Here is a 6,579-nt window from a genome sequence, read left to right as displayed (position 1 = left end):
GCCACGTGATGGCTGCAGTCATTGAGTCATGTGACGTCATCAGATTGTTGTTGTTTTATAATCATGAACAATGTGACACTGAGGGTGCCGATGGTGTCACAGGTGATGTCATCCGTGATGCATTGACGTCACCTTCTATCTGGGGCCCTCCTCATGTGCGACCCCAGGTCTCCGCCTACACTTCCCATCATGCCTCTCTCTGTGTGCAGCAGCCGGCAGCTCCACGTGCTCGGGGATTTAAACAGAGGGAGGGGCGGGAAAGTGTGTCACTGGGGCACGAGGCGCTCACTGCGGTCACGTGGTCCCGTTTTCTGCCGCGTGCGGGCAGAGGCCCCGCTCTCTGACGTCATCATCATGATCTCAGGGAGCGCGCGACCACATGAATGACCACATTCAGAGCAGACAGGGAAGCGCGTGCTGCGGGTGACGTGCTCCGCGTGCGACAAAGACTCTCACCTGTCTTTGTCGCACGCGGTAGGTTGACCACGAGCGTGCGTCTTCTTCTTCTTCTTTTTATTTGTCTCGTGTGTGATTCTCTTGGAGCTCAGGAGGAACACGGTCGTCATGGAGACAAACAACAACCTCACAGGTGAAAACGCCCCTTTACCTTCAAAGTGTCCCGGGGCAGGTGCGTGTGAGCGCGTCTCTTTCACTTTTCACGTTTTTTAAACATCACATTTCCTGCAGGAGTTGTCGGGAACGCGCAGAGGAAGCGGTGCCGCGTCTGGTTGACGCTTCCGCTCCACTAACCCGGACTCATGCGGGTCATCACAGACCGTCCCCGTGAGTCCTCCTGATGACAGCGATGTGTGTGTGTCTGTCCCTCACTTCTCCCTCACCTGTATCTCACCTGTCTCACTTCTCCTCACCTCTCCTTCACCTCTCCTTCACCAGTCCCTCACCTGTCTCTCACCTGTCCCTCACCTCTCCCTCACCAGTATTTCACCTGTCCCTCACCTGTCTCTCACCTGTCCCTCACCTCTCCCTCACCTGTATCTCACCTCTCCCTCACCAGTATCTCACCTGTCCCTCACCTGTCCCTCACCAGTATCTCACCTGTCTCTCACTTCTCCCTCACCTGTCCTCACCAGTCCTCACCTGTCCTCACTCTCCTTCACCTCTCCTCACCTCTCCTCACCAGTATCTCACCTGTCCCTCACCTGTCCCTCACCAGTATCTCACCTGTCTCTCACTTCTCCTCACCTGTCCCTCACCTGTCTCTCACCTGTCCTCACCTGTCTCTCACCTGTCCTCACCTCTCCCTCACCTGTATCTCACCTCTCCCTCACCAGTATCTCACCTGTCCCTCACCTGTCCCTCACCAGTACCTCACCTGTCTCTCACTTCTCCTCACCTGTCCCTCACCAGTCCCTCACCTGTCCCTCACCTCTCCTTCACCTCTCCTTCACCTGTCCCTCACTTCCTCACCTCTCCCTCACCAGTCCCTCACCTGTCCCTCACCTGCCCTCACCTCTCCCTCACCAGTCCCTCACCTGTATTTCACCTGTATCTCACCTGTCCCCACATCTCCTCACCAGTCCCTCACTTGTCTCACTTCTCCCTCACCTGTATCTCACCTGTATCTCACCTGTCTCACTTCTCCTCACCAGTCCCTCACTTGTCCCTCACTTCTCCCTCACCTCTCCCTCACCAGTCCCTCACCTGTCTCTCACCTCTCCCTCACCAGTATTTCACCTGTCCCTCACCTGTCCCTCACCTCTCCCTCACCAGTCCCTCACCTGTATTTCACCTGTATCTTCACATCTCCTCACCAGTCCCTCACTTGTCTCTCACTTCTCCCTCACCTGTATCTCACCTGTATCTCACCTGTCTCACTTCTCCCTCACCAGTCCCTCACTTGTCTCTCACTTCTCCCTCACCTGTATCTCACCTGTATCTCACCTGTCTCTCACTTCTCCCTCACCTGTATCTCACCTGTCTCTCACTTCTCCCTCACCTGTATCTCACCTGTCTCTCACCTCTCCCTCACCAGTATTTCACCTGTCCCTCACCTGTCCCTCACCTCTCCCTCACCAGTCCCTCACCTGTATTTCACCTGTATCTCACCTGTCCCTCACTTCTCCCTCCCTATCTGTCCCTCATCCCCTCACCAGTCCCTCACTTGTCTCACTTCTCCTCACCTGTATCTCACCTGTCTCTCACCTGTCTCCACTTCCTCACCTGTCCCTCACCTGTCCCTCACCTGTCCCTCACTTCTCCCTCACCTGTATCTCACCTGTCTCTCACCTGTCTCTCACTTCTCCCTCACCTGTCCCTCACCTGTCCTCACCTGTCCTTCACCTCTCCTTCACCTGTATCTCACCTGTCTCTCACCTGTCTCTCACTTCTCCCTCACCTGTCCCTCACCTGTCCTTCACCTGTCCCTCACCAGTCCCTCACCTGTCCCTCACTTCTCCTTCACCTGTATCTCACCTGTATCTCACCTGTCTCTCACTTCTCCCTCACCTGTATCTCACCTGTCCCTCACCTGTCCTTCACCTCTCCTTCACCTGTATCTCACCTGTCTCTCACCTGTCTCTCACTTCTCCCTCACCTGTCCTTCACCTCTCCTTCACCTGTCTCTCACCTGTCCCTCACCTGTCCCTCACTTCTCCCTCACCTGTACTCACCTGTCTCTCACCTGTCTCTCACTTCTCCCTCACCTGTCCCTCACCTGTCCCTCACCTGTCCCTCACCAGTCCCTCACCTGTCCCTCACTTCTCCCTCACCTGTATCTCACCTGTCTCTCACCTGTCTCTCACTTCTCCCTCACCTGTCCCTCACTCCTCCTTCACCTGTCCCTCACCTGTCCTCACCTCTCCCTCACCTGTCTCTCACTTCTCCCTCACCTGTCCTTCACCTCCTTCACCTGTCCCTCACCTGTATCTCACCTCTCCCTCACCAGTCCCTCACCTGTCTCTCACTTCTCCCTCACCAGTATCTCACCTGTCCCTCACCAGTCCCTCACCTGTCCCTCACCAGTCTCTCACCTGTCTCTCACTTCTCCCTCACCTGTCCCTCACCTGTCCTTCACCTCTCCTTCACCTGTCCCTCACCTGTCTCTCACTTCTCCCTCACCTGTCTCTCACTTCTCCCTCACCTGTATCTCACCTGTCCCTCACCTCTCCTCACCTGTCCTCACCAGTATCTCACCTGTCTCTCACTTCTCCCTCACCTGTCCCTCACCTGTCCTTCACCTCTCCTTCACCTGTCCCTCACCTGTCTCTCACTTCTCCTCACCTGTCTCTCACTTCTCCCTCACCTGTATCTCACCTGTCTCTCACTTCTCCCTCACCTGTATCTCACCTGTCCTCACTTCTCCCTCACCTGTCCCTCACCAGTATCTCACCTGTCCCTCACCAGTATCTCACCTGTATCTCACCTGTCCCTCACCTGTATCTCACCTGTATCTCACTTCTCCCTCACCTGTCTCTCACCTGTCCCTCACCTGTATCTCACCTGTCCCTCACCTCTCCCTCACCTGTATCTCACCTGTCCCTCACCAGTATCTCACCTGTCCCTCACCAGTATCTCACCTGTATCTCACCTGTCTCTCACTTCTCCCACACCTGTATCTCACCTGTCCCTCACCAGTATCTCACCTGTCCCTCACTTCTCCCTCACCTGTATCTCACCAGTCCCTCACCTTTATCTCACCTGTCCCTCACCTGTCCCTCACCTGTCTCTCACTTCTCCCTCACCTGTATTTCACCTGTATCTCACCTGTCCCTCACCTGTCCCTCACTTCTCCCTCACCTGTATCTCACCTGTCCCTCACCAGTATCTCACCTGTCCCTCACCTCTCCCTCACCTGTATCTCACCTCTCCCTCACCTGTCTCTCACCTGTCTCTCACCTCCTCACCTCTCCCTCACCTGTCTCTCACCTCTCCCTCACCTGTCTCTCACCTCTCCCTCACCTGTCTCTCACCTCTCCCTCACCTGTCTCTCACCTGTCTCTCACCTCTCCCTCACCTGTCTCTCACCTCTCCCTCACCAGTCTCTCACTCCTCCTCACCTGTCTCTCACCTGTCCCTCACCTCTCCCTCACCTGTCTCTCACCTCTCCCTCACCTGTCTCTCACCTGTCTCTCACCTCTCCCTCACCTGTCTCTCACCCTCTCCTCACCTGTATCTCACCTCTCTCACCTGTCTCTCACCTCTCCCTCACCTGTATCTCACCTCTCCCTCACCTGTATCTCACCTCTCCTCACCTGTCTCTCACCTCTCCCTCACCTGTATCTCACCTCTTCCTCACCAGTCTCTCACCTCTCCTCACCTGTCTCTCACCTGTCCTCACCTCTCCCTCACCAGTCTCTCACCTCTCCCTCACCTGTCTCTCACCTGTCTCACCTCTCCTCACCTGTCTCTCACCTCTCCCTCACCTGTATCTCACCTCTCTCACCTGTCTCTCACCTCTCCTCACCTGTATCTCACCTCTCTCCCTCACCAGTCTCTCACCTCTCCCTCACCTGTCTCACCTGTCCCTCACCTCTCCCTCACCTGTATCTCACCTGTCTCTCACTTTCTCACCAGTCTCTCACCTGTCTCTCACCTCTCCCTCACCTGTCCCTCACCTCTCCCTCACCTGTCCCTCACCTGTCCCTCACCTGTCTCTCACCTGTCTCACCTCCCTCACCTCTCCTCACCTCTCCTCACCTGTCTCTCACCTGTCTCACCTGTCTCTCACCTCTCCCTCACCTCTCTCCCTCACCTGTCCCTCACCTGTCTCTCACCTCTCCCTCACCTCTCCCTCACCTGTCCCTCACCTCTCCTCACTCTCCCTCACCTGTCCCTCACCTCTCCCTCACCTGTCTCTCACCTCTCCTCACCTGTCTCTCACCTGTCCCTCACCTCTCTCCTCACCTGTCCTCACCTCTCCCTCACCTGTCCCTCACCTCTCACTCTCTCCTCACCTGTCTCCACTCTCCCTCACCTGTCTCACCTCTCCCTCACCTCTCTCACCTGTCCTCACCTGTCCCTCACCTCCCTCACCTGTCCCTCACCTCTCCCTCACCTCTCTCTCACCTGTCCCTCACCTCCTCACCTGTCCCTCACCTGTCCTCACCTCTCTCACCTGTCCTCACCTGTCTTCACCTCTCCCTCACCTGTCTCACCTCTCCCTCACCTGTCTCTCTCCTCTCTCTCACCTGTCTCTCACCTCTCCTCACCTGTCTCACCTGCCTCACCTCTCCCTCACCTGTCCTCACCTGTCTCTCACCTCTCTCACCTGTCTCTCACCTGTCCTCACCTCTCTCTCACCTGTCTCTCACCTTCCCTCACCTGTCTCTCACCTCTCCCTCACCTGTCCCTCACCTGTCTCTCACCTCTCCCTCACCTGTCTCTCACCTCTCCCTCACCTCTCCCTCACCTGTCTCTCACCTGTCCCTCACCTGTATCTCACCTCTCCCTCACCTCTCCCTCACCAGTCTCTCACCGGTCGTTGGAAGAAGTCAAGTCAGTGATAGGGAGGGAGAAGAGGAAGGAGAAGCTGGGAAGAGAAGCTCCGTGTGTCATGTGTCCCATGACCTTAAAGACATGATACGAACTGTCACATACATGTTGATATGTTTAACGGCCGTATACCAGACAACAAATCTACCAGTGAGGGTTTTTTGGTCCGGCCAGTAATCGAGCCCTGAGTTAAACTGCCACGAGAAAAGACCTCATCAAGTTTCTGTTCCTCTGTTATTGCACATTAAAAAAAATTCTGAACGTCACTGAACAGGGTTCCTCTTGTTCGTCCTCCTCTTTCTCAGAACGCTTCTGTGTCATACAGAGTGGTTGTCTCTGATGTCGTCCCCTGTAGACCTCCAGAGATCAGAGTTTCCTTCAGTATCAGTGATTCACTACAAACAGGAATTAGATTCAGCTGCTTTTATTTTAAACGGAGCTGATCCCAGTGGATTAAAAAAATACTTCAAGGTTTCTTCAGGACAGATCCAGAACTTCCAAACTGTTGGAAAAAGACTTGGGGGGACAGAGTTGGACTGTGAGACAATTTGTACTTTGAGAACAATCTGAATACAGGACGTTGAGCTGCAGACTGAAGCATCAACATTATGCAGTAAATCTTTTTCTGTATAAAAACAGTAAATTCACAAATCTCTAGTTATACCTGAACTGTGAACAACATATATTTATAATTTTTTATATTAATCATTATTCTTAATATTTAAACTGTGCAAAAGGTTTGACATTTTGTTTATGCATCTGATTGAAAATAAATTCTTTGTCGATTTGTATTTTAATGTGAATTATGTTGTAAAGACGTGTGTATGCATGTATACATACACACGTCTACACATACATATATATACACACAAATGTATGAGTGCTGACCACCTCGTATTTCTCTGCAGGTTGAATAGAGAAGCTGATACGACGTGATTCAGGGTTTAAAATGTTCTGTTATACATAATATAATTCACAGTGAACATTAAGTTTTCTTATGAACTGAAATAATTATGAAGATGAGAATAAAATGAGAAGAGATTTTTCTTCAGTCTAAAACACAGACGATTGGTCAGCTGCTGTTAAAGCCCCGCCCCTGAAGTCAATCAGGAGTCAGTTGTTTAGTTT

The 6,579-nt window shown here is 53.2% G+C and overlaps 1 long non-coding RNA gene across 1 annotated transcript; it reads left to right on the top strand.

Annotated features, from left to right (window-relative positions):
• Nucleotides 1–285: 285 nt before the first annotated feature.
• Nucleotides 286–5,717, top strand: LOC118123625. Its single transcript, XR_004698608.1, has 3 exons — nucleotides 286–589; nucleotides 688–783; nucleotides 5,427–5,717. It is a non-coding gene; the product is annotated as an uncharacterized LOC118123625 (long non-coding RNA).
• The last annotated feature ends 862 nt before the right edge of the window (nucleotides 5,718–6,579 follow it).

Source organism: Hippoglossus stenolepis, chromosome 16, assembly GCF_022539355.2.
Source record: "Hippoglossus stenolepis isolate QCI-W04-F060 chromosome 16, HSTE1.2, whole genome shotgun sequence".
Taxonomy (NCBI): domain Eukaryota; kingdom Metazoa; phylum Chordata; class Actinopteri; order Pleuronectiformes; family Pleuronectidae; genus Hippoglossus; species Hippoglossus stenolepis.
This window is presented reverse-complemented; position numbering and strand designations above follow the sequence as displayed.